Source organism: Dermacentor variabilis, chromosome 4, assembly GCF_050947875.1.
Source record: "Dermacentor variabilis isolate Ectoservices chromosome 4, ASM5094787v1, whole genome shotgun sequence".
NCBI lineage: Eukaryota > Metazoa > Arthropoda > Arachnida > Ixodida > Ixodidae > Dermacentor > Dermacentor variabilis.
Window position 1 is genome coordinate 12517944 of NC_134571.1, and position 26609 is coordinate 12544552.

Here is a 26609-nt window from a genome sequence, read left to right on the forward strand (position 1 = left end):
GCGTGTTGTCGGCTTGATGCATCCGTGGCTTGATGCCACGCGTGTTTTTGTTGTGCAGGAGTGACCGCATGTGCTTTTGTTGTAGTGCAGCGGGAAAGGGGAGTCGTGATTGCGCGCGCATTTCTATTTAGACCGCGCAGCCTGCGTGACCTCAACATGAGTGAGGTGCACAAGAAAATGCTAAGTGACGAAGCAACCGGCACTTTTTTTGCTCTTGTTGATGGATTCGCCGCGCTATTGAATATACAGCACGCCGATTATGCTAGCGCGCAGCTGCGTAACAGGCTATGGCAAGAGATCGCTCTCGAAATGGCTCAGCGCCATGCAGAATCAGCGCCTTACTCTGTCGATGTGTATTATTTGCTATAACTTCGTTTTTGGGATAATGACGTGCTGCGTAACCAAAAAATAAAGAAAGAGAGAGGGCAGGGCGTTATGTCATTTCTGCGCTCAGCCCTGTCTCTCTTTTTTTTCTTTTGTGGTCAGCAGCCTGTTACCAGTTCAATATGAACCATGTAGCCGAAACATTTACATCATTTTTGGGAATGCTCTTCTAGATTTGTACCATTATGTTTTCTTCATCTGATTGAACCTCTGCAGAGTTTCTAAAAACGTTTTCGCGAACAAACGCCGCACCTTCAGGAATTTTCACCCAGAGGAAAAGCATCATCTCCTACAATAACCGGGGGCATTTGAAGATCCGCGAACTTGCCACTTTTACGGTTTTGGGCAGTCCCGCATTTTATTTCATCAATTGCTTTTCGCAGAGGTGTTGACTGGCAAATTCCGCCATCACCTTGTTAACCAGGGGCGCCAATGTCCAAATAGCGAGACCTATAGTTCGCATCAACAAGCGTAAATAGCACTATGCTGAAGGTTTTATTGTAGTTGAAATACAAAGAGCCTGAATCTTTAGCTTGATGCACACATGCTTTCCATCTATCGCACCAATACAATTAGGGAACTGCCACTTTTCTTTGATGTCTCACATGGCTCTAGACCACTCTCCGTCAGTCTTGGGAGTCTTCAAGAATTCGTCTTTCAGCTCCAGGTAGATTGCCACACATGTCTCTTTTATGAGCTGGTTGACAGTTGAGTGTCCTCCCTGAACTGTCAGCTTAAGGAGTAGTGCGTTTCTCCTATGAAAAAAAGAAAAACAAGAAATTGTTGGTTACACTAAAAATTAACAAAGAAAGACAGAACTCCACATTCGAATAAAATATGCACATCTGATATTCACACTGGAATCTGTGTAAAGCGAATCTCTTATAAAGCGGCTATTTTCATGCTATGAAACTAAATTCCATACACACAGTTGTCTTTATTTCACCATATTTCGAACATTCTTATGCAACATGTTTATACGATGTTCATGCGCCGTGCCGGTCAAAACAATTTAGTACTATAATGTTGATGTGCCGTAGCATTCGCTATATCTACGCCGATATACACGAAGTGTTCATTGCGAGAGGTAAGGGCAGTCATGTCACAACGATGATGTGTTTGTCATTGTACACACTGCACGGAGATGTAGGACGCTAAAGAGTGGTTTCGTTCTTTTATTTTCCGTTTCATTCCTGCGTCCACGGGCTAACGGAAATAAGTGCATGCGGACATTACACGCGGCGTGAAGCGCGCACTTCCCAAGAGAGCGGCAGCAGTCGCAGTCGAGAAAGCTGGGGGTTGCCTTCGATTTAAATGTCAGCGCGCCTCATGAAAAGTAACACTTGATACTTCAAATTGAAGCAAACGCTAGTGCTTACCTGCGGCGAGAAAGCGAAGAGTGATTTGAAGCCGTGTCTTCGCTGGCGCAGATGGTCTCACGATGGTTTCTTGCCGCTCGATTGTATGTTGAACGCGTGCCAGAAGTTCGAAAAACTGCGAGCTGCTGACGCGCAGTAGGCGCTTGTATTCGTCCGGATCACACTCGAGTAGATCTTCACAAAGCAAGCTCTGAACACAAAGCGTATTCTTCGACATCCGTGGTTTCTTCCAGCATAATCGTTTTCTTTTTACGCCCTACACCTAGTCGTCTTCACTCACTTCGAGTAGAACAGCCAACGCGGACAAACGCCGCCTCCGATAGCTGTCTATCTTGGAATGCGCACTCGTACCCAGCAATTTGGCAACGTGCGTGGCGTTGGCGTCGAGAGTAAGCACGCGGATTCCGCAAACGGCGCTCCGGCTGTGGGAATGCGACCTAACTCGGCTGCGCCGGATTCAAGTGATGACGTCACTGTTTTGTCCGCGGAGCAGGCGGGATTTTGCCCTCGCGTGTGTATCCACCTTAAAGGAGTGTCACATCGTCCGTCGGACCACTAGCGCATACCATCCGCAGACGAACGGGTTGACGGAGCGTTTCAACCTCTTGCCGGCATGCTGGCCATGTACGTCGTGTCCGGCCATTCTAACTGGGACGCTATGCTTCCGTTGGTCCCGTTCGCCTATAATAATGCCACTCAAGCCACCACTAGGTTTCCTCCGTTTTTCTTGCTGTACGGCCGCGAACCTTTCTGCACCATTGATAGAATTCTACCCAACCAGCCCGATTCATCGGAATGTGTTCCTGTATCTCAAGCTCCGCAGCGTATACTCAAGGATGCAGGCAACTCGCCCGCTGTGTTACCACCGCAGATCAGACACACCAGATGCATGTCGTGGTGGCTCTGACCCCGCAAGCTTCCCCTCCGATTCTTCGCTTTGACTGTGGCTCCAAACTTTGGCTTTCGGCCTTTCCTTTAATTTGCTCCCAAAATATCATGGCCCTTACTGTGATTTCAGAAACTTCTCCCGTGAACTAAGTCGTAGAGCCTGTGTCGCCTTCTGATCAGCGTCGCCGCAGTCGCCAAACTGTTCACGTAGATTGGCTCAAGCCCTTCTACGATCCATCTGTGTTACTGTATGCTTAAATCGCTCGGATGGCGTCTTTTTATCCGGGGGACAAATGTAACGAAGAAGTGCCGGTCTGTCAGGCGCATCACCAGTGATTACAAGGATCTAAATCTATATCTACAGCTTTACGCACGGGGCCAGTTCTGACTGCCGCACCGAATTGGAGCTCTCGCTCCTTGCGTACCCTGTCACTAAACACCTTGACGCACCGAGCTTACGTTTGGGCGAAATTAAATTGATATCACGAGTCATAAGCGCACAACGTTAAAATGTGTGCTTTAATTACAGGCAATTTACATTCTTAATGCCACTGCTAAAAAAAACTGCGTCGCTAGAAATTTAGCTCTGTATCTGCAAGGTCGCGCAAGTTTGTTGTCATTTATCTCTTTTAGTTTCCCCTTCATTTATAAACAATATGACGATTACCGTAAAATTTACCACTTATCGCTGATTAATTCGACAGTTCAATCCAAATACATCATTATGTTTCAATCTCAATGCGTTCCTGAGCCCCATTGCCTGTTAACTACGTGCGTAGTGGGACCGATGCAGGACGTTGTGCGCTCGCACAAGGTCCTGCATCGGCCTGCAACTAGAGTGCATTCCAAGTATGGCTGCCGTGGCAGAGAGTGGTTCGGTACGCACGCAGACACTGTTGCCGTTTACACATAGCCAAAGAGGCGGCGCGCGGCCAACACATAACGCCGCCGCTGTGACCTGTGTAGCGCTGATCTAGCAGTCTAGTCCGGCAGTGCGATCATCGCGAGTAGCGTTTCGACGCCGTGTTGCACGCACAGGCGAACAGGCAGCTCCGCGCACAGGTGCGGCGCGCTATATTGACGTTGCCGACTGGCACGCGGTGGTGGCAGCGACGGCGCTCCGAAATATGGATGAGGCAGCCGAGTCGGACTCGCCACGCCCGCACGCTGCCGTGCGGCTCCGTCTGCAGGGCGCTCCCTGTCGTGCGGCAACGACTTCGTGCCGCTCGATCCAAACGAGGTACTCTGTTCCCCAACGTCCCGACTCTCGCACTACAAACCACGCGGTGCGGGAAACGTGAACACGCCAAGCGTCGCTCTTCGATAGCAGGCTCTCTTCTTTGAGCGCATGGGGGTGGTCGGCCTATACGTCATGGCTCCGAGAGTGCCGCACCGAGACCGCATAGTGTTAGGGTTGGCGTCTGACACCACGTGGCGAGAGGTCATTCACCCTACACCTGAGCCGGAGCCCACGAGCGACCTCATCCCCGTCGCCTCTCATGGTCGTGGCATCGCGTGTGCTGACCTCATCCCCGTCGCCTCTCATGGTCGTGGCATCGCGTGTGCTGACCTCATCCCCGTCGCCTCTTATGGTCGTGGCATCGCGCGTGCTGACCTCATCCCCGTCGCGTCTCATGGTCATGGCATCGTGTGTGCTTACCTCATCTCCTTCCCCCCCCTGAGCCGGAGCCCACGGGGGCCCTCTCTCCGTGCCTGTCACGTGTCATTCGACGGAAGCAAGATCCCGCCCAAAACTTGTAGAGAGCCTATTTAAGGGGCTCCGAAATGTACTTTGGGAGACTTCATACTTGAGACTTCATACTTGAGACTTCATACTTCATGCTTTTCTTATTTTCTTTCAACTTCCTTTGAATAAACAGTGCAAGTTTCGCACTAGCAAATCGTCTCGCCCCTGCTTGGTCGCCATGATCTACCGGATGCCTGCAGCCCGCCGACAACGCCACGCTACCCAATGAGTAATGTCGGTCGAGCTTCGATAGGCAGGCGTCGCTACTTCTCGGCAGCAGTACGGCACGCTACCCAGGAGTACGCAACAACAGATGCTGAAAGCATCAACATCGTCGCATGTGTTTCGAGCCTAATCGTTACGGCGCCGTTAACGGAGTTTCGTGAGCTCCGGCGTAAACAGAGCGCTTGCCTTCCAGGTCACACATCACACAGCTTTTTTTTTCTTCCAGGCCCCTTTTCTGCTTGAAGCTTCCATTGCAGTGTTTCGAACCTCTTTGAGCCAGCACATAGCGTATATAAAAATTGGACACTGATTGGGAAGATCACCTAAGTTCATTCCTATATATAGTAAAAAGATGTAGCACGACCAGACAAAATAAAAGAAGGGGGTGGGCTGCAGCAATATTAAGTGTTAAATTGTGCTTTATCCTTTCCCTTCAGTTTTCTGTTTTCGTGCTTTTTATGGATCCTCCGCAGTAACCACGCGAATGCCGAACTTGAGCTTGTTGGTTTCAAGTCTCATGGTTGTTACTGACAGAACAGTGTGATAAACGAACAAGAGCTTGGAGGCATCCGTTCGCCTTGCTTGCCACATGGTGCTGCTTCATAAACACCGTGAGCATCCAGGCTAACTAGGAAGGGACGTTTGTTGCAATCGCTTTTGAACTGTATTGCCACCAAACCAACAGTGCTCTCAATGACAGCTTTTGGACAGTAGAATGCTTGCACCCAGCAAAGTCGTAAGGAAGCATTCAGGATGTGCAAAGTGGGCTTTTGAAGCTGGCAGCATTACTGAAGGGGCTTTGCCCATCTGCCCTCTTTATGGATACACAAAGATGATTTCCTCTTTAAGAGGGATTGTTTCATAGGTCGTTACATGGCAACAGTGTTGGGTGTTTAGTAGCTTGTCTTTGCCCACTGTTAATAATCTGTTCCTTCTCCAGTGCCCCTGTGAAGTGCCTACTTTTTGGACACAATGTGTTCTCCATGCATGCATGCATGCATTTTTAGCTTTTAAAGACGTCTATTACCCCTTGCCTCAAGCTGGTCCTTGCTGATGTCACCCAAGAAGGCATTGGGGAGTACGGCAATGTACACTTACAAAACACTGTTGATACCAGTGAAACCAAATTAATGGAGCTGCTGTTCTTTTTTTGTCCACTCCATCCTGGTTAGTTACAATAAGCAATGTCCGAGTAGAAGGCATATGTAGTTGGTCGTGCATAGCCTGCGCACTAAGACTTGTTGGTATGTTATGACCTTAGCACAGTGTTTATATGTAAAAACCTTCTGATCTGTTGATGACTTCCTTCTTTTTATCATACTTTGCCTGATGGAGCCAGCAAGTTGGTCAACCAGATGTTAACAGGCTTCCCACTAGTTTTCCCAGAGTCTCCTTTACAAGGGTGCTGCTCATAGACATCGGTTTTCTTGACCTTGCCCTCCACTTCAATTATGGCCACACCTACTAAACCTATAGCATGCGATCACGAAATGCTCTACATCATGTTGCTCCAAACTCGTGACATATGCTACAAGGCCTTGAGGAACACCCTCATTTATTTACGCCCTCATCATACTGTACGAAGCTTCGCATGATAAGTGCAGTGATTAACATCTGCTGGTTTTTCAGTGTTATTCCTGTCCAGTTTGCTGAAAGCTATGCCGAGTGTTTCAAATGCAAAAGACTGCTGCCGGACAAGTGCATAAAACAGGGGTCGCTATAACCACATATGTCACACAAAATGAAAGAAGGGCACTGAGTGTACAGGCGGTTTACTTCATATCCAACAAGCTTGGTTCTCCCTCTGCAAGTGGGTCAACTCAACTTGCCCCAAAGACATGGCCTGTGACAAACTGTGTGCCAGATGCTGTGTCCCCTGCAAAGCTGAAGATGTGTACAAGATCCTGACACCCTGCAGCAGCTTCTACACTTGGCAAACAGGTCACTATAAAAACGACTGCCTTTACTAACATGCTAATAACATGAAAACAGGCAGAAATTTGGCTATTCATTGGCCCCAACTGCACGTGCAAGCTACTTTACCACCACGTGTGTGTTGTTCACAAGAACTGGAGCTATACAAATGCGGATAATAACAATAATGTTTGAAAGTAGTAGAGCTGCACTATATTCTCCACAGGCAGTGCTACCTGCATCGCTGGTACCTCATAGCCACAATTTATAAAGAATACATTGTTGCGCCAAAAAAGGAAAATAAAGACTTGGGAAGGAAGAGTACGAAAAGACAGATTGAGCGCCAACTCGCCCAGCAATAAGTTCTACTCGGCCACAATTTATGACTGCACCACCGTGCAAAGGCACTATTCTTGAATTAACTTCTATTTATTATATTTATGGTGGTCATATACTGCAAATGTCACATGTGTCATGCCACCAGCAGTGGGTAGCAATCTTTCAAGCTTGGGTGACAGAGGCAAAACAGCAAAATGCTACAATCACACTCAAATGTAAAACAGCATTGGACACAAAAAACCTACATCATATTGTACAGAATGAAAGGGCAGGACTCCATATAAGAACAGTCTATGGCACCACATACTTGACATGGTGTAAATAATGTTGACATGCCCTACCCATAAAGAAAAAGCAACAAACACAGAAAACACGCCTTAAAATGCAACGTGCAGAGTCTGAAACCAAGAAAAAACAACCCGAAAAAAGTTTCGCTAAGTCTTTCAACGATTAAAATTGTAAAACTGTCTCATCACTTCTTAATGAACCTGCACAGCTGAAAAGGAAGGAAGGAAAGCCCAATAGCAGGGCCACAGAAAATGTCGCCAAATAAATATACTTTGCTTACCAAGGACACCTGTGGTTTAGTTGTGGCCTGTGTATAAATTAATTGTGCATAAACTGTTCTTGTTTAGAATGGTTTAGCGGATAGGGAAAAAATGACCATAAGAGCACCAGGTGTACGCATATTCTACGCACAAAAAGCCGCTGCTTTCTTACTTTCATTTTTTTCTCTCTACTACTATTCATGAGTATTTAAGTGCCTTAATAGCACTCCTAACATCCTACTGCAAAACACAAAATTGGGCAAGTTGGGCAAGAAAATTGCAGTTTCACTCAATGTGAAACAATGATGCAGTAGCTGGTGAAATTTGCGCAGGCAGTGCTTGTTGAAGTGAACACTTGCCTATGCAAGTCGGTAATCTCCTTAAAAAAGTCAAATAAGTAAGAGTCGTATTTATTTGTGGGAGTTGTGCCTCCCGTGGGAGTTGTGCCTCCCAGTGTTGAAGTGGAAAGACTCGTCTTTTCTTCCTCCACTTTCATATCTGGACTTGGCCACTGGTCTACACCAAAACAACCCTATAGCTTCTTACTGCTGAATTCGTTTTGGTTTTCTCAAATCTATATTTGGGCTACCCATTGCTAGGTCTTGCGCTTAATCAAAGAATGAATCAATGAAATGAATCAATTCTCAAAGAGCATGTGCAGTCCAGCCAAAAGCAGGGGCAAGAATCCGCATTGTGCTCCTGCATTGAAGGTGAATAATGTTACAAAATGGCGAATGTGCTTCAGTAAGCTTCCCTGCAATATGAATTTGTAATGTACAAAGAATTGTCAATGAAGCTTACCATGAGCACAGATGCACTTGAAAATTATGTCACAATTGAAAATAATGAGCACAGTGTAAACCTATGTGCCCTTTCCACTCTTAGTATGCTTTACTGCACGATACTTATTTACACTCCTCTATTGCGGTGTAGGAAGCTGCAAAAGAAACGTTGCATATTTAGGCTCCTTACGATTATCTTTCGCGCAGCACACTAATATTTCGCGGTGAAGCCTAAGCAATGTACTGCAGTGAAGCATACTAAAAGTGAAAAGGGGCCACTGTCACTGGACATAATAAGAGTACTTTAATTATACACTCGCGCACCCGCCGCCTCTCAGGTCGCCTAAGTGGACATACTATGCTGGCTGATAGCGGCCCCTTCCCACTTTTAGTATGCCTCACCGCGTAACTAAAATGTATTGCAGCGATGAAGCCGTACATTTGTATTCAGTGAATAAACAAATGGTTTTTACAACAGTACAGAAATAAACGCGCACCATGCATCAGTCTACCACACGGAAGAGCGTCGCAACATACGGTAGCTGATTCACACAGGCCGTGTAGCCCACTTATCAGTCGTAAAGGGTATTATGGGTAATTCGAAATTTCAGACACACATATGTGTTTATGTTTACGTTTGCACTCCTTGCGTAATAAGACTCCCAGAACTTCCACAATAGAACGTCATTTACAACACACAAACGCAAAGAACACGGACATATGTCTCGTTTTCAACTCGGCCGTCATGCAAATGACATATAGCGCGGAAAAACGTGAACATGCTGTGTGTTAGCATCGTAAACTTCATACTAGGCAAGGAGCTAGCACACCACAATCCCGCGACAGCCGCTAATGAGACCAAGACGGGAGCACATCTCTGTGAACGCGCAAACGGAGCCCCTAAGCCATTGTGCTCCTCCGCCAGCCCCGCTGCACGGCTGCACCACTCGTTTCAAGCACAGCACACCAAACGCACATTCAGCGCTGAACAGTGGGCGGTCGACACAGTTGCATTGACATGACTTATAGCGAGCAGCACTTCCCTCGATGTCCGTTAAGCAAAGTCGGACACGGCGACGCCATATAGCGGTTCGCAGAACTTCGCTGCCGAGGCGCTAGGCCACGTCGATATTTCAGTTGTCACCACCGCCGGGTTCTCAAGAAAGCACGGGTCACACAACGCAGATTCTGTACTGCCAGAGCTCACCGAGGCCAAAGCCGCACTGCCGCATCGCCACTACTCACGGCTTTCCACCAAGTAACACAGAACCTACAACCAACACACAAGCAACGCACGTACAATCACATGAGCAATGTTGAACAACGCGCGGTCCAGTGAAGGATCACGCCGAGAACGAACACGCCACGGCGTCGCTCGGCGCCAGCATCGCGCCTTCTCAAAAATCCCTAAACGATGCTGTCCCTAGGCACCTAGGATCACGTCACGTGATAGATTTTTGTGCGACAAATAGACGCACGCCATCGTGTGACAAATGACACGATACGAAGCTAATGATGATGATGGTAATTTAATGGCATCCGATTTCAAACGGGATGGTGACAAACAGTCGCCTAGCCCGCTCGATTTAATCAGGTATGCTATACGTATTTTTGATTCTGTTATTTTTGTATACATCTCCTTATTCTTCCTGAAACCTTCTCTGTCTAACTTGCACAACTACCTAGGCAACTGCTACGTGGCGTGCCACCTGGTGTAATAATATGTAACTGCAATGCAAAGGGCGCTCGCTAGACGCTACGCGGCGCGCATCTCACATCAAGTGCAACGGCAAGTGCAAGGGCTTTATTTTTCTTTCAATCATAACTATACATATGTCTGGACCGATAGCCAGGGAAGGCTAGCTTTCGATCCAGTGTCAAATTATAACATACAGGTCAGGTGCCGATTTTAACAGCAGAGTATTCGTCCTGAACGTCTACAGCAGCCGGTCCAAAAAGGGCCTAACACACAATCTCGAAGATTTAATTAATGAAACTATGACAATCGCGGGCGACAACAGGCTCGTCATCGGAGGTGACTTCAACGCTCTACACACGCAGTGGGGATATGGACATTCGTCCAAGAAGGGAAAAGATCTGGCCGACCTCATAGAAAAGGCCGGCTTAACTCTTCTCAATGAACCGGCCTCATACACCAGAGTGGGTGCGGGCCCCCATAGGGACACCACACCAGACCTAACGATATGCAGGAGAGCCGGGAGAATCACCTGAGAGAACACCTTCGAGGACCTGGGGAGCGATCACAGGATACTCAGTTTAGCCCTAGGAGAGGCCCGCGTCACGAAGAGAATAAAACAGTTCCGGCTAGTAGACTGGAACAAATTCCCCAAAGTCAGAGATGAAAAACAACAGGGACCCATAAGAAACATAGAAGAATGGAACGGAGAGCTGCTACGAGACGTAGAAAAGGCCACGACCGAGATGGAGTGGGATGACTGGGGGGCTCGACGCGAACACGAAGACGACGAAACGGTGGTGGTCACTCTCCGCGGATGGACAGCAGGCTCGCGCACCTCGTACAAGGCAAAAAATCCATTCAGAAACTTCTGCAAGGGCAAAAACACAATAGAAATCTAAGGCCCAAAATCGCGGGACTAAACAAGAACCTCGAAACACACTGCGCCCAGTTATGCAATCAGGATTGGACGAGGTATGCGACGCCATGGGCGGCAACATCAACACGGGCAAGACGTGGAAAATCCTCAAGCACCTGCTCGACCCGTCGGGAACGAAGACAGCGGCGAAAGCGGAAATGACCAAGCTCAGACACAGGTACAAAGGAAACATCCGTGAAATGGGTGATGAAATCGTCAAGCTGTACCTTGAGAGACCTCCAGCCGTTGAACATCTGAACTACTCGGGCTCTCCTAACGAGGACCTCGACAGAGACAGAGAGATAAGAAAATGCCGCATGAAAACGATTCTCAAAAATCACGGCGCGCTGGAGGGGGTGCTCTTCGTAGATGCCGCACGGTACCCCCGAAACCGGGACGAAAATGGTGGTGTCGGCGCTTACAAAGGTAACTCCCTCTTCGCAATGGCGGTCGTATGCACGAAAGGAAAAACCGTGACTGCGGGTTCCGTAAGGACCAGATCGTCGGAGGCAGCGGAAGAAACGGCAATCGCATTGGCTGTAATCACTGGTCAGCAATACAGAACAATAATCAGCGACTCCAAGACGGCTATTAGCAACTTCACAAAGGGCTGGGTCTCCACCGAGGCGGCCAAAATTCTGAACCACAGAGCAGAGGACTTTAGGAACGGCAAAATCACACCCAAATACCTCAAATGGATCCCGGCACATATGGGAGAAGTAACAACGAATGCCCCTCTAAACCTCAACTAGAAGGCCCACCGAGCCGCGCGAAAACTAACCCACCGCGGCACGGACAGTGACGGCCCAACACCCCGCAACCCCCGGGGAAGGGGGAAGGACTGCGGCGGAGGCGATGGAGAACACGGAGGAGGCGACAACAACGAAGTAGCGATAAAAGACGAGAGGGACATACTGACACACTATACGAAACAAAGAGAAGCATACCCACAACCCCACAAACAACTCGACAGATCTCAAGAAACAGATTGGAGAAGGTTGCACACCCAGAACGTTCCCAAACCCAATACAGTTAAACAAAGTAAATTGAACACAATACCCAGACGCGAGCTGCAAGCTCTCCGAGCACGAACACGCAAACATGGCACACATCTTATGGAAATGCACAGAGATCAGCTCAATATAAGTAGAGGACCACATAGAACCGGACCTTCTCGTGAAGCGATGGCTAAGCGCTCTGACTAGCTCGGAACTAGACGACCAACTATGGGCTATCCAGCGGGCCCGGGCAGTGGTGGAAAGGCTATGGCTCACCGCACATAATGCCCAGGTGGCCTGAGCCCGGGCTGGCAACCTCGCAGGTCCTTTTCCCATTAAAGTTTTTTCCGTCCGTCCGAAACGCGTCATGATTTATAAGAGACAAGAAACGCTCTGAAAATACTCCTATATAATGAATTCAAGTAAGTTACACATGCTGGTTATAGAAAAAAGAATTTGCGACATTGCTTGAAATTACGTGCGGTTTCAACCTCTAGAGGTAAAATATTCCAGATTTTTGTGCCACTGAATCCAATCCACCTTTTGCCGTATATATTTTAAAGCTTTTGTAGGTTGAGGTTACGTTTTAAAGCATGTCTATTACTGCGAGTTGGAAAAGAAAAGGCGTTTCGAGGAATAGGAAAGTTAGTGCACAAAATATTACTCACTGAAATTGAGATCTTCTGATTACATGGAGCCTTAACCGATAAGGCATGTTGTGTTTGGAAAATATCATTAAGTGTATCGTTGGTATAATTTGAAGCGCTGATTACTTCCAGGGCCCTTTTCTGTAGTTTTTGTAAAGGTTGTAAGTATGTCATGTAAGTCACGCCCCATGATTCTAAACAATAAAATTATGGGGTTTTACGTGCCAAAAACACTTTCTGATTATGAGGCACGCCGTAGTGAAGGACTCCGGAAATTTTGACCACCTTGGTTTCTTTAACGTGCACCTAAATCTAAGTACACGGGTGTTTTCGCATTTCGCCCCCATCGAAATGCGGCTGACCGGGCCGGGATTCGATTCCGCGACCTCGTGCTCAGCAGCCTAACACCACAGCCAGATTCTAAACAATAACTAATGTGGCTATGGCAACACGCATAGTAAAGGGATTTGAGTACTTCGCGAGGGATGTATTGTTTTGCGTCAAATGGGGAGTAACAACCGTATTCGACCTTCTTGCATGCATTATGAATCTGTGCTTCCCAATGTATATGCTGGTCAATTATGACGCCCAGATATTTAAACGAATCAACTTCTTGGATGGGGCTATTATTTAATGAAATATTTATTGGGCTGGTGTCAACATTGTTTCCCCTCGATCGAAAAACTACATATGTTGTCTTAGTGCTATTTAAGGTAATTTGTTTTCCAAAAATCATGACGAAATTCTTCATAACTCGGCCATCACATGAGTTTGCAGTGCAGATTGTGACTCCTGTAAATAATAAAGCTGTGTCATCTGCATGTATTAGAACGTTTGAGTTTTGAAGAGCATTATCGAGTGACGAGTGGCACGCTACGATGCTAACGATGATGATGATGAGAAGTAGGAGGAGGATATATTGGCATACCCATTGAAACAAAGAGGTGACAGTCACCTAGCCTGCTTGATTTAGTCAGGTATGCCATATGTATTTTTCATTGCAGCAATATTTATACATCTCCATAGGCTTCTTTTTCTTCCTCGAGAATTCTCTATCTACCGTGTACCGCTATATTTGCAACTGCTGCATGGCATACCACCTGGTGTGACATGTAACTGCACTGCAAAGGGCGCTCGTTAGACACTACGCGCAGGCCCCGCACACTCTCAAGTTCAACAAATGGCCACAGAGGGCGAAAAATCAATCGAGGCGCGTTACAGCGTAAGCGCGCAAGTAGAGCTACTGTAATTTGGTCGCATACTTTAATTTGTGCTTTCTCCGCCAGGGGCGCTGAACGTGCTGAATTTTTTTACTTTACGCAAACGATTGACATAAACAATCGAGGTGTCTAAGGATGTTTTGTTTTTTTTTACCTCAGGCAAATAGGCAGTTGATTTTTGAAAATTTTGATTGTTGAAGCTGCTTTTTAGTCATAGCGTCAAGGTTTTTGTACTTTATTAACCACCGACAGCCGGCAGCCTATTGGTATCGATGTGTTTCCTGGCCGCTGGCGTTCGAATACTACGGCGGTAAAACATTTTCGAAAAGCATGCTGGTTTCGTCTGCGAGTCATTACATGGACTTGCTACAAAGAGGTCTACTCTTGGCAAAAAATAGTGCCTCATTTTATTTAGGCGTTGATTATCATAATGAATGCGGCGGAGGTTGCGGGAGTACGCTTGAAGGTACGCTTTTATGCCGTTGATCTCCATAACACCGTCAGTACGCAAACCGATGTCACAGAACACCCGATGCATCATTGTGGGTTCTCCGTCATCGCTTGTTTGCTGTACGCCTACTAATTCTTCATGTCTTCTTCAAGTGTTGTATCCTCCATTTGTCCTTGTTCTCTTGTGTTTCACTTACAGTATGTCGTTCCGTCAGCTGTAATGCGCATTTGCAAAACCAATACATGTTTGATAAGACGCAGTGGTTATCATAATTTCACTACACATGTATTAAGCTGGCACATATGGTTCAGATACAGATACCTGTATGCGGACTTGCACGACGTTGATCCGGAGATTAGGCTAATTTGACACCCGTAAAGAAGAGGCAGAGAGAGTAAAACATCTTTATTAATATTATTTGAATGGCGAGAGCAGTGTCGGAGGAACCCTCAGTCCAGGGTCTCTAAGATGATTCCGGTGATGTTTCGAGCCCGTTGTATCACAGCTCGGAGGACCTCGGGAGGTCCGTCGCGGAGGGCATCGTCCCACAGCTCTTTGTTGCGTAGGGGGTAAAGGAGAGTTGGCAAGGGAGGAAAGAGGTTTGCAGTGCACTAAATCGTGACGTGGAAGATTGTGGGCGAGCTGCCACAGCCAGGGCAACGATCTGCATAACAGTGTGGGTAGAATTTATTGAGAGAGACAAGATTTGGAAAAGTTGCCGTTTGTAACTGGCGTAATGCCACTGCTTCCTCCCGCGAGAAGGACGGCGGTGGTGCGGCGTGGGTGCGACGAATGCGTGTATAATGACGGAGTATGTCTTTGTAACGGAGCAAGGGATCCCCCCACTCTGAACTACTCGCCTCACCACGACGAGTCGCCCGGAGGGAAATTTCTCGGGCAACCGCATGTGCGCGTTCGTTACCAGGCAGCGAGGTATGACCAGGAGTCCAGAGTAAGTGGATTCGGGGAGGTGTGGTTGGTGTATTTTGCGGGATCTGTTTGAGAATTTGGTGCGCCGCTCTCGGGATGCCATGTCCTGATAGGAACGCCCGGCATGCCTGTTGCGAGTCCGTCAATATATACACTTCCGCAGGAACACGGATGGCGTATCGAATTGCAAGAGCAACACCGAGAATTTCTCCGTAAGCGGCATTTGTTCCGGGCATTGCAGCAGAGTCTCTCAGGGATTAGGTGCCATCCAAAACTACCGAGGTATAGCCCTCTTGAGTGCGTGATGTGTCCGTGTATAAAGTATGTGTTTCCGGGATGCTTGCAAGCATGCGGCCAATGTATCGTACACGGGCTTTGCGCCGCCCTTTCTCATGGTCAGGGTGCATATTACGTGGCAATGGATGAATACTTAGTCCTTGGCGTATCGCTGACGACATGATCGTTGGACGGGTTTCAGACTCAAGGTGTGGGACAGACTATCCTAGCCGTGTGAGAAGATGGCGGCCAGTAGGAGTGAGTAGGAGGCGCTGGCGATGGCTGACCCTATGTGCCTCTAGCAGCTCGCCTAGTGTGTTATGTGTCCCTAAGTTAAGGAGACGGTGTGTGGAAGTATATTTCGGGAGGCCATGGGCCAGCTTCGTCGCTTTGCGAATCATTGCGTCTATGCGAAGTTGTTGCGCTTGGGTCAACCGCTGAAATGGGAGATGGCATGTAAAGCGGCTGATCACGCATGCCTCCACCAAGCGCAGCAGGTCCTCTTCTCGAAGACCCGAGCGCCTGTTGGAGACCCTCCGGATCATGGCCAGAATTTGCTCAATCTGTCTGGATAGAAGGGAACCAGTGTAATTTGACCTGCCATCCGCTTGGACGTGTAGGCCGAGGATACGAGAACGATTAACCTGTGGTATCGGTGTGCCATCCACGCGCACAGTGATAGGGGGAGTAGAGGAACGGCTCCGGGGGCGAATGATTATGAGCTCCGACTTTTCCGGAGCACATCTTAAGCCGCATTTTCTCGCGTACTCGGACACTGTATCGACTGCTTGCTGCAGTCGGTCCTGGCTGGCTCCGTCGGAACCCCGTGTCGACCAGATAGTAATGTCGTCCGCATAAATAGCGTGGGCGACATCAGGGATCTGGTCGAGTAGCCAGGGGAGCCCTGCGAGTGCGATATTTATTAGAGCAGGGGAAAGAACTGAGCCCTGGGGGGTTCCACGTCCTACAAGGCGAATCGTACCGGATCGATGCGGTCCCATTCCTACGGTAGCTGTGCGATCTCGAAGAAATGCGCGGATATAGTTGTACATACGAATTCCAGAGTGTGAATGTGCAACATTGCGAAGGATGAGGTCATGTTCAACATTATCGAATGCCCCTTTTAGGTCTAAGGCGATGAGTGCTCTCGTTTGGGCGGACGACGGAGGTCCTACGACTTCCTCCCGCAATTGTAAAAGCACATCTTTGGCAGGCAGATGAGCCCGATATCCGAATTGAGAGTAAGAAAAGAATGATTTTTCTTCGAGGAAGGGCTGCACACGCCGCAAGAGTACATGCTCCATGAGCTTACCAATGCAGGATGTTAGGGAGATGGGTCGTAAGTTTTCGACTTTAACAGGCTTGCCCGGTTTGGGGATCAGTGTGATGTCGGCGTGTCGCCATGCTTGGGGAAGCATGCCCTTGCGCCAGCAATCATTGAAGATATGGGTGAGGTGGTTAATATCCGCGTCACTGAGGTTACGAAGGGTGGTGAATCGCATGTGGTCGGCTCCCGGTGCCGTGTTGCAGCGCAGGTCTTGTAGGACCACCCGCCCCTCGTCAGATGTGATGTCTGCATCGAGCAATTCGTTCGCCTCGCCTACATAAGGATAGTCAGGGTACGGCGGCGGCGGGCCTGTGGGTATGAAATGCTTCTCTAGCTCTCTGAGGAGTGTCGAGACATCGTCCCTGTACTCATGCGTTAGGATGTGCAGGTGTTGAAATGTTTTTCCCTTTGTTGTGGTGGGATCTGTGAGTGATCGAAGAATCGGCCACGTTTTTGCTGTGCTCAATGTGCCTGAGAGGTGATCGCAAAATCCTCGCCAGTTATTCCTCGTAAGGATCTCTGCATACTCCTGAGATTCCCGTGTAATTTGATCTATACGTTTCCTAAGTTTGCGGTTGAGGCGTTGTCGTTTCCATCGTCGTGTCAACCCTCTGTGGGCGTTCCAAAGATGAAGTAAATGCGGGTCTATGTCTGATGTCTCGGTTGTGGGGCGCAGTGTGCTCGTGGTGGCCTCTAGATCTTGTGCGAGAGAGTCAAGCCAGCGTTCGTACCCTTGGCGCTCAGGTGGGTCCTGGCGACATTCCCTGAATTTCGCCCAATCCGTTATATGCACATTTCTCTCGGGCCTGCACGCACCCCGTAATGACAAGGTGGTCGCTACAATGTAGTGGTCACTACCAAGGTGCTCCTCTAAAGGCCCGTGCGCAACGACTGGGCCAGTATTGCGCACGAAGGTAAGGTCAGGGCAGATGTCACAAGATACGCTATTGCCCATACGAGTGGGGTGCTCTGGGTCGGTAAGCAGTGCGTATCTCATGTTACAGATGGCATTCCATAAGCGGGTCCCTTTATCCTGCGATTTAACGTAACCCCATGCAGTATGCGGAGCGTTAAAGTCGCCGGCCACCACACAAACCCGTCCAAACCTACCAAATTCGGTTAGTAGGTGCTGAAAACAGTGCGTTCGCGAACGGTGGGAACTGTATGCATTGAGTATAAACAGACTCTCGCTGTGTTTACCTTGCGTAATTATTTCCAATATTTGGTGAGGAATGTCAATGTTAGTGGTATGCATGCAACATGTAACATGTATCGAAACTAAGGCTCCCACAAGAGGAGAGATACCCGAGAGCGTGCTGTAGCCGGATAAAGAAGGGGTGCAATTGACTTCCTGTAAGAGGATGACATCGGATGGGTTCGAGGATGTGGCGATATACTGCTGTAGGGAACCTCGTTTTCGGCGGAATCCCCTACAATTCCACTGCCACACCACTAGTTGCTCCGCGTTACGCGGCGCCATCATCATCGCGAGAGGAAGCAGGCGGTCGTGCATAGGGATGCGGGCGCCGGGTGCCCACATTTGAAGGTTGCGGCCGAGAGCCTTGGTCGGAAAGCGCGCTTTCATTGTTACCGCTAAGCTCAGGAACTTGCATGCGGGCGAAAGTGCACTCTATACATGATGTCACTTGCTCCGTAATCCCTATTTGAAGGGCCTCCATTTGGCGTTCTATCCTGTCCAGAGCCGCCTGCATACTAGTGCTCATGTCTGCCACCAGCGCGTCCATTTGTTTTTGCAGGCGCTCACAGCGCGCCTCCATGTCACGACGTAGGCGGGCTATTTCTATTAGAGGATCGGGATTTGGTAACGAATTGGTAATAGGGGAACGGGTAGGGAGAGATTTACGGGGCGGAGCGAGCTGTGGGGGACCCTCCGCCCAACCTACCTCCCGAGGCGCCTCCATTGCTGTTTTCTTCTCCGGGGTCCGTGGCACCCCTGAAGGGACCAGGGTCACCTTGGCTGGGGCGTTGGTCTGCAGGGCCTTCTTGTAGGGTTGTTGGGAAGATGGGGAAGGAGGGCGCTTCTCTGGGAGGCGCACCGATGCCTCGCGGGATCGCGACCGAGACTTGAACTTGCGACGGGATCTCGAACGGGTCTCCGACCGGACTTTTCTGGTCTCCTTGGTTTGGCGCGCGGCGTTCGGGTCACCGCCGTATCTCTGGTAGGGGTCGGGTCGCTGGAGGGTTGGAGTTCACGCTGCTCTTTCTCGAGAGCTTTCCGTACCCAAGCTTTGTTCAGTGTCTGCCGCTGACGGCCGTAAGCTGTTGTGTTCTTTCCGCCAAACTACCTGGCCTGGTAGTGCTGTAAAGATGCTGTATAAAAGTGACACGCGGTGACAGGGAAATTATTATACTTAGCAGCCGACCGTACGTTTTGTAGCTTAGGTCTTCTTTCTTGTGCGTTTGTGCTACCCTTATTAATGAGCCATTTCTTAACTATGTTCTTGACTATGTAACCGCGTTTGTGTGGATGCGTAGACGTGTTCTTTTTGTTGTACTTGTAAAATGCAAATAAAATATTTTCAGGCTTACTCAATCTTTGGTGTCGTGTGCGTTTATTCCAGTCGAGGCCATCGTGCTACCTGGAAACCGCATTCTGTCAGTAGCCGTACACGAAATGCAACAGCTGGAGCGCGGCGGCACAACTCGGGGCAAGGGCGGCGTAATAAACGAGAAACCGCTCAGGATGCCCTTAAAAGTCAGTCCAGAGTGTGCCTTAACTCGATATGACTCAGCGCTACATATATTTATTTATGTAGGCGCTACGTTTGCCACACAGCAACCAAACTGGCGGGAGCACGATCGAGGCGCAGCAGCCAGAAACACAGTAAAGCCACAGAACACCTGCGGCCATACTGTGCACAACCCCGCTTCCGTTTCCTGTTGTACAGCGCCATCTGTGGTCGCATACTTTAGTTCATGACGCCACCGCTACGCTTATTTCCGTTGCACTGAGGAAGGTACAGTTTCCCTTCTCTAAGTCTGTATAGGTGTTCTGTGCTACGCGGTGCGCATGTCACATCACGTGTCTCCTCGCACGCTAGGACGCGCTTATAGGGCATTTTTCCCGCTGCGAGCTAGCAAGCTCTGTAATAAATATCATGAAGGAACGAAAAATAAGCACTGGCGTGGCTCAGTGGTGGAGTAGCTGACTCCAACGCAGCGGCCCTGGTTCCATCTCAGCGGGCGATAGCTGCGACGGACACCGAACACCGGCGGCGGCCGATATCATCGCCAACCGAAACGGCTATAGGAATAAGTTCATAACTGTTTACGCTGTAAAACGTACAGAGAACAAAAGCATGATGAGAGCGAACGTGAGCGATAATGAAAGCACACGCGCATCCCCCGCTCTCATCCGCGCTTTACAGGGCACCACCGGCCAAGCCCGGTTTCTCTTAAGAGAAAGCTTTATTTAAGGAGCATCATATCTTAATATATGGGAACGGAGATATTGGCATGCACTTGACTAATGTTGATGACCTTTGTTGCATATTTAAAAAATTGTAAAACCCAGCGACGAATAGGAGCAATTTTCTTTTAGGTCATCATGTTTCTTTATACAAAATTTGCCCATGTTCGACAAATGTTTTACAATGTGTTCAACTCCAACAGCTTCCCATTGAAGAGCTTACAGGGCCAGGCACTGCGCACCTGCCTGGAACTACCTCCAAGTGCTCCAACTTCTGCAACAGTCGGGCTCGTTGATATGTTACTGAAGTACTAAAGCTCCAAACAGACGACACAAGAAGAGACACGGCCGAGCGCTTGCACCAACTAGCCCAACAAAAGATTCTGCTGGAATATCGTTGACATGTCACTGCAGTGACAACATGTCTTGCTGTTGTTACTCAGGGTGCACACTCGACATCTTTCCTGCATTCTGGATCACCATTTCGCACTCTGGCCCTCACAAAAATCTCGCGTTACATTCTCACAACTTATCACCACTCATCAATACAGTATTCAATCAGAATATATACCAGGAGCGAGACCTCCACCTCCCTTCTAGTGTCTCCACCAGCCACAGGTGCGCCTTACTTTTTCGGCAATAACTGATAAGGCCGATCTAAGAATATTTTAAAACAAACGACACTCTTATTTAACGAGACACGTATGGGGACCAGATGCGCATCTATGTTAGAGGGTCGCTCTCATCCACGGACATCCTGAACAAGTGCTGTTTTCATTCCGGCTACGCTAGACAAAACTAAGTTTCAATTGTCCCATTTAACGACATCTACGACGGTAGAGCTTGCTGACCTGCGTCCTGTTATGGAACACATGCTGCAAGAGCGACCACGCAAGTGCGTCATATTTTGCATCTCAAAGGCAGCCCTTCAGAGTTTGCAGTTTGCCCTGAGCCAGAGGACTGATGAGCAAGTCGTATTGGACATAAGAAATGATCAGCATTAAGCTATTGAGAAAGGACAAGACATATTTCAGTGTCTGCCAGGACATGCCGGTATTACTGGTACTGACTTCGCCGGCGGGGCGGCCTGGTCCGCCCATGGAGGAACGCGAGCGGTTCCGATCCCGCCTGTCAAGAACCGGCGCAGCAAAATTCCAGACTCGGACTGTCACGCACGCTTATTAGTATTCCTTCAGTTTCTCTAAGTGTCGCACACATGAAATTGATAATCCTTGGATGCTGCAACTGCCATCCCGAACTTCCCGCTTCAATATAACGTTGTTACGCTACCTCTGGATCGCGCTGGCATTCAATAAAACTTACCCGTTCCGCACTGGAATGGCTGACACACGCACGTGTGGCTCCTGCGGTACCAAAGAAACTACTAAACACGTTATGTGCTTTTGTTGCCCGTTATGGCGCCTAGCGCTGCCCTCTATGGACAGCATGAAACCGGCTCGACTCAAGACCAAGGTCCTCGGATCATGGCCGTCATGGCTGACGTAGAAAGCAACAAGGCCGTTGCTCTAGTGCTTGAAGTAGGCAGGCCTCAGCGACTGTTTATAAACATGGTGCGAGCGCCTTCAAGCGTTCGCGCAACTAGTGCCCTCTGTCTTCCCTTCTTTATATCTTTTCATTCCTTTATTTTCTCTCCCTGAGTGCAGGGCAGCAGAATGGAAGTGCGTCTGCATGGTTAACCTCCCTGCCTTTTCTTTCTTTATTTTTCTCTACCTACTGATAATTGTTATGATCGACCTGTCAAGTGCGAGAAACGTTCAGGCGTGCGTTCCCCATGACGAGATAATTGCCCTCTTTCCCGAAAAAGCGTCACCTCTTTACGCCCTGAGCAGACAAAAAGGGAACGACGAAGAGAAGAAAACCCGTAGGGCAGGAGCTCGTCGACTGCAGAAACTGACGCATGCATCGATACTTCCACAGGCTCCCCAAGTTTTCCAAGAAGACATCGATTACCACTAGACCAGAAGGGGTTATTTAAGGCAGTCTCAGCCCCCGTGTTAATCAAAACCGCTCGAGCTAGAATAGAGTCACAACCATATAAAAACGAAGTGAATGCATTCTTTTATACTTTTTTTCATCATCACGATGTGCGTCTTCGTCGTCGTTTCCTTCTTCTTGCGGTGAAGACCCACCTCACCCTGTCGAGATGGTATCATAATGGAAACTTTTCGAAAAGATAAAGCACCACGTTCGCTGCAGTCTAATCGACCAATTAAAACAGATATCAGAACGATGTGCACTATAGCTACCTAACCTATCAAACAGAAGAAATGAATATACGATGAAACCCCTAGTTTGTGAGGGCCACTGTTGCATAACGCGCGGGAACTATGTAACAATATCGCGCGAACAGAAAACTAATACATCACATTTGTCAAATTTAGATGATTCAACAGATACAGAATCGTGGTGTCTGATTCGGTACACCGTTACGGAGTTGTAAACTTGATGGTATGGTATGATGAAGTTTATTTAATGCCCTGAAGATCAACTCTTAGGTTGACGCAGGCGGCTCCCACGTCGGGACAGTAAGGTTTAACCTTACCGCCATATCATGGGCCTTCTGGACGGCCTGTACTTGATCGAAAAAAACTCCACTATGTAGGACTTGCCGCCACCAGTCTCTCTCCTTGTCACAGTTTGTGAAAGCCACAGGACACTGCCAAAGCATGTGATCCAGAGTAATGATGCCATTACACTTCTCGCAATTGATTGGTATCTCTCTTTCAGGATATATCATGTTAATAAAGTTTGGACTTGGATAACTTCTTGTTTGCAACAATCTCAAAGTCACCGCTTGAGCTCTATTGAGCTTAGCGTGTGGCACTGGGAATTCCCTTCTGTTCATGTAGTAATGCCTCGTGATTTCATTATATGTAAGTAATTGGTCCCTGTTCTCCTCCTGTATATTATTAAGGTCCTGATCGCGTAGTGCACGGATAGTAAGTCCTCGTGCAGCTGCGTTAGCCATCTCGTTTAAATTCTTCCGAGATGGATCGACAGACCCTATGTGCGCAGGAAACCAGCGGATTTCGATCTCTTGGCTGTCCAACTCACCGATCAGCTGGCCAGCCCTTTTGGTTACAAAGCCATTGGTAAAGTGTCTAATAGCCATCTTAGAGTCACTGTAAATCTTCGTCCACTTATTATTCCTTAAAGCCAATGCTATTGCTACTTGTTCCGCGACTGCCGTGTCTTTAGTCATGATTGTAATAGCATCCCGAGTGAGTCCATCTGCATCTACTACTACTGCCGTAAAGGCTTTCTTTCCTCTGACCCATGCAGCATCTACAAATGCCGCATGTTCTCTGTCGTGTTCTGTCTCTTGCAGGAGAGCTTTGGCCCTTGCCTTTCGTCTTTCCAGGTTGTGCACCGGGTGCATATTTCTGGAGAAAGGAGTCGTCTTGATTATCTCTCTTATGCAATCTTTTAGTTCTACTGTGCCTTCACCTGAAATTTTGGATTCGGTTGGGCACCATCCTACCTCTTCTAGTATTGCTCTACCTGGCCTTGTTCCAGAGAGCCTCTCTCTGTGGGTAATTTGCTGAGCTTCAATTATTTCGGCTATTGTGTTGTGGAGCCCCAGTTTCATTAATTTGTTATCCGTCGTGTTAATCGGTAACCCCACTGTTGTTTTGACTAGCCTTTTAATTAATCTGTTCAACTTGTTTAGCTCTGTCTGTGTCCAACTGAGCATCCCAGCTACATATGAGAAGTGACACAAGGCGAAAACGTGGACCACTCTCATGGCGCTCTCCTCTCCCAGCCCTCTGTGTCTGTTAGTGATTCTCCTTAGCAGTCTTATTACCTCCACAGTCTTGCTTGTGATGTGTCGTATTGTTCTTCCATTTGCCCCGTTTGCCTTCAGGAATAACCCTAAGACTCTAATGGATTCTACTTGCTTAATAGATTCACCTGCCTTCGTGGTTAGTACTAACCTGGGTTCTTCCTCGGGAACGTATCCCCTCGGTTTTCTGCCCCTTCTTCTGTCCTTGAGTACGAGGAGTTCAGACTTATTAGCAGAGCATTTGAGTCCCATGTCTTCTAAAATAGACTCTACCTAATAAATGCTCTTCTGAAGTCTGCTTTCCGCATGTCCCATACTTCCTTCAGCGGTCCGTATAGTCACATCGTCTGCATAAATGGTAAAGTGAATGCCCTCTATCCCTTTTAGTCCCTTTGCCACTTTCGACATGGCCAGGTTGAAAAGCATAGGTGACAAGACCGACCCTTGTGGCGTCCCTCTGTCACCGAGATCCATCTTCTTTGATTTAATATCCCCGAATCTAAGGTGAGCTGAACGATTGCCAAGAAAGGTTTTGACCACTTCATAGAGTTTTCTCCCCAATCCCAGTTCGGCTATCACTTCAAGTATTGCTCAATGCTTAATTCTGTCAAAAGCTTTTTCGACATCCAACCCCAAGAGAGCTCGAGTGTTTTTTGGTTTAGCTAATAGCAGTTTATGTTTGATTAACAACATGGAATCTTGTGTGGACAAGCCTGATCTAAAACCAATCAGATTGTACGGTAGGATGTCATTGTCCTCCACATATTTCGTTAACCTGTTCAATATGACATGCTCCATTGTCTTCCCTAGACATGTTGTTAACGAAATTGGCCTCAGATTATCCAAGTTGAGTTGCTTGCCCGGCTTTGGTATTAAGATAGTACTGGCCGTCCTCGATTCTTCTGGATATACCCCATCTTTCCATAGGTCATTAATGTATGTGGTCAGATATTTTATTGATTCGTCGTCCAAATTCTTAAGCGATCTGTTAGAGATGTCATCCGGGCCAGCTGCTGAACTACTATTCAGATCATACAGTGCCGTACGTACCTCACTTTCGGTGAATTCCTGATCCATATATTTGCATTCTATCCCTAAGTAATCGGCATAACTCACATCCTGATCTTCTTTCCTGAGAGGCAAGTATTTCGTAGCCAATCGCTCCATTATGCTCTCTGCGCTTGCAGTCTGACTTTCCTGGTGTACCAGTTTCGCCACTGCCGTACGTCTATTCGATTTAGTGCCTTTTTCGTTGAGCAGACGCCTGAGCAGACTCCAATTGCCTCCACATTTTATCCTTCCGTCTACACATTTACACACCTCATCCCATTTTTGTTTCTGCAGATATCGTGCGTGTTCCTCTATATTCTTACTGAGCTGAGCAATTCGTTTCCTTAGTCTCCTGTTTAAGCGTTGTGATTTCCATCTTTGTAAAATCGATTGCTTGGCTTCGATCAAATGCGCCAATCTACTATCAATTTGTTCGACCTCTTCCTCTGTCTCTATAGCCTTAGTTGCTGCTTTCAAGTCGTCCCTAAGCTGAGCCACCCACTCTTGTAGTCTGATGCGCCCATTTCTATCCGTGTCTGCTTTGTCTTTTCTGATTTTTCTAAAGTGATCCCAGTCTACGTAAGTGAAATGCTTTACCTCCCCCCCCGTCGTTTCCACCATTATGTGTAGTATATAATGGTCGCTTCCTATGTCCGTACCAGAGTTGATTCAGTCTGCCCTGGGTAAGTTATAAGTGAACGATAAGTCCGGGGTAGTGTCCCTAAACGTGGAACTGACACACCTGGTAGGAAAGGCTGGGTCCGTGATAAGAGAAAGGCCTAAATCCGTGGCGAGATGCCAGATTCCTTCCCCTTTCTTACTACTCCAGCGGTAAACCCAAGATTGTTGTGGTGCGTTGAAGTCCCCTCCTATTATGAGTGGCGCAGTTCTGGCTACCCTCATGGCCTTATTAAAAATTGCTCTGAAGCTCTGTCTCATCTCTCTGGGACTGCTATATATGTTGAGGCAGAACAAGTTTTGCGCTTTACCTCTGTGCCTTTTTTGGACCATTTCTATCAATATGTATTCAATTTTACTCGCCCCTAATTTTAGATCGTGCTCTATGTAGGGAATTTTCTTGTCAATTAGGGTGGCAATTCCTCTGCCTGGTTCTTTGCCTTTGCAGACCGAGTTGAAGCCGGACAGCCCGATCTCCTCCGCTAGAGTTTCCTGCAACATTATTAATTTTGGTCTATTTTCAACCGTATTGATTATCTGTGCTAGTGAAGCTCTTTTTTGCTGAAATCCTCTGCAGTTCCTCTGCCACAGGCTAAGTCTATTTCTGTTATCCATTATTATTGTCGTTGCCCCCTGACTTGCTACCCCCTGTCACTGTTCACTTGACTGTACCACCTACAGCTCCTGGGGGTGTTCTAGCGCTTTCGGCCTCCAAGGGCATATATTCTTCATCCTCTACTTGGGCCTCTAGCTTTTTCAACCTTTTCTCCGCTATTAACTTCCACTTCCATGTTTTAACCACCTTAAGGTTAACGCTGTCTACCGTGTCCTTTAGGTCCGTAATCGCATTCCTAATCTCCTCCAGAACCGAGCACATCGATTCTGCCTCCGGAACTACGGCTCTCTTTTTGGGCACCGGTGTGTCTTCTTCCTGGCTGTTACTTCTACACACCGGCTTAGCTATTGCCACACAGCC

At 48.0% G+C, this 26609-nt stretch overlaps 1 protein-coding gene and 1 long non-coding RNA gene across 2 annotated transcripts in view; one reads left to right on the plus strand and one right to left on the minus strand.

Annotated features, from left to right (window-relative positions):
* Positions 1 to 26609, plus strand: part of GABA-B-R3 (gamma-aminobutyric acid type B receptor subunit 3) — a 453175-nt gene that overhangs the window by 132687 nt on the left and 293879 nt on the right. The gene's annotated exons all lie outside the window — the stretch shown is intronic.
* LOC142577703 (uncharacterized) lies at positions 861 to 2229 on the minus strand. The gene is made up of 2 exons (XR_012827052.1): positions 1764 to 2229; positions 861 to 1139 (listed from the first exon to the last, which is right to left on the minus strand). It is a non-coding gene; the product is annotated as an uncharacterized LOC142577703 (long non-coding RNA).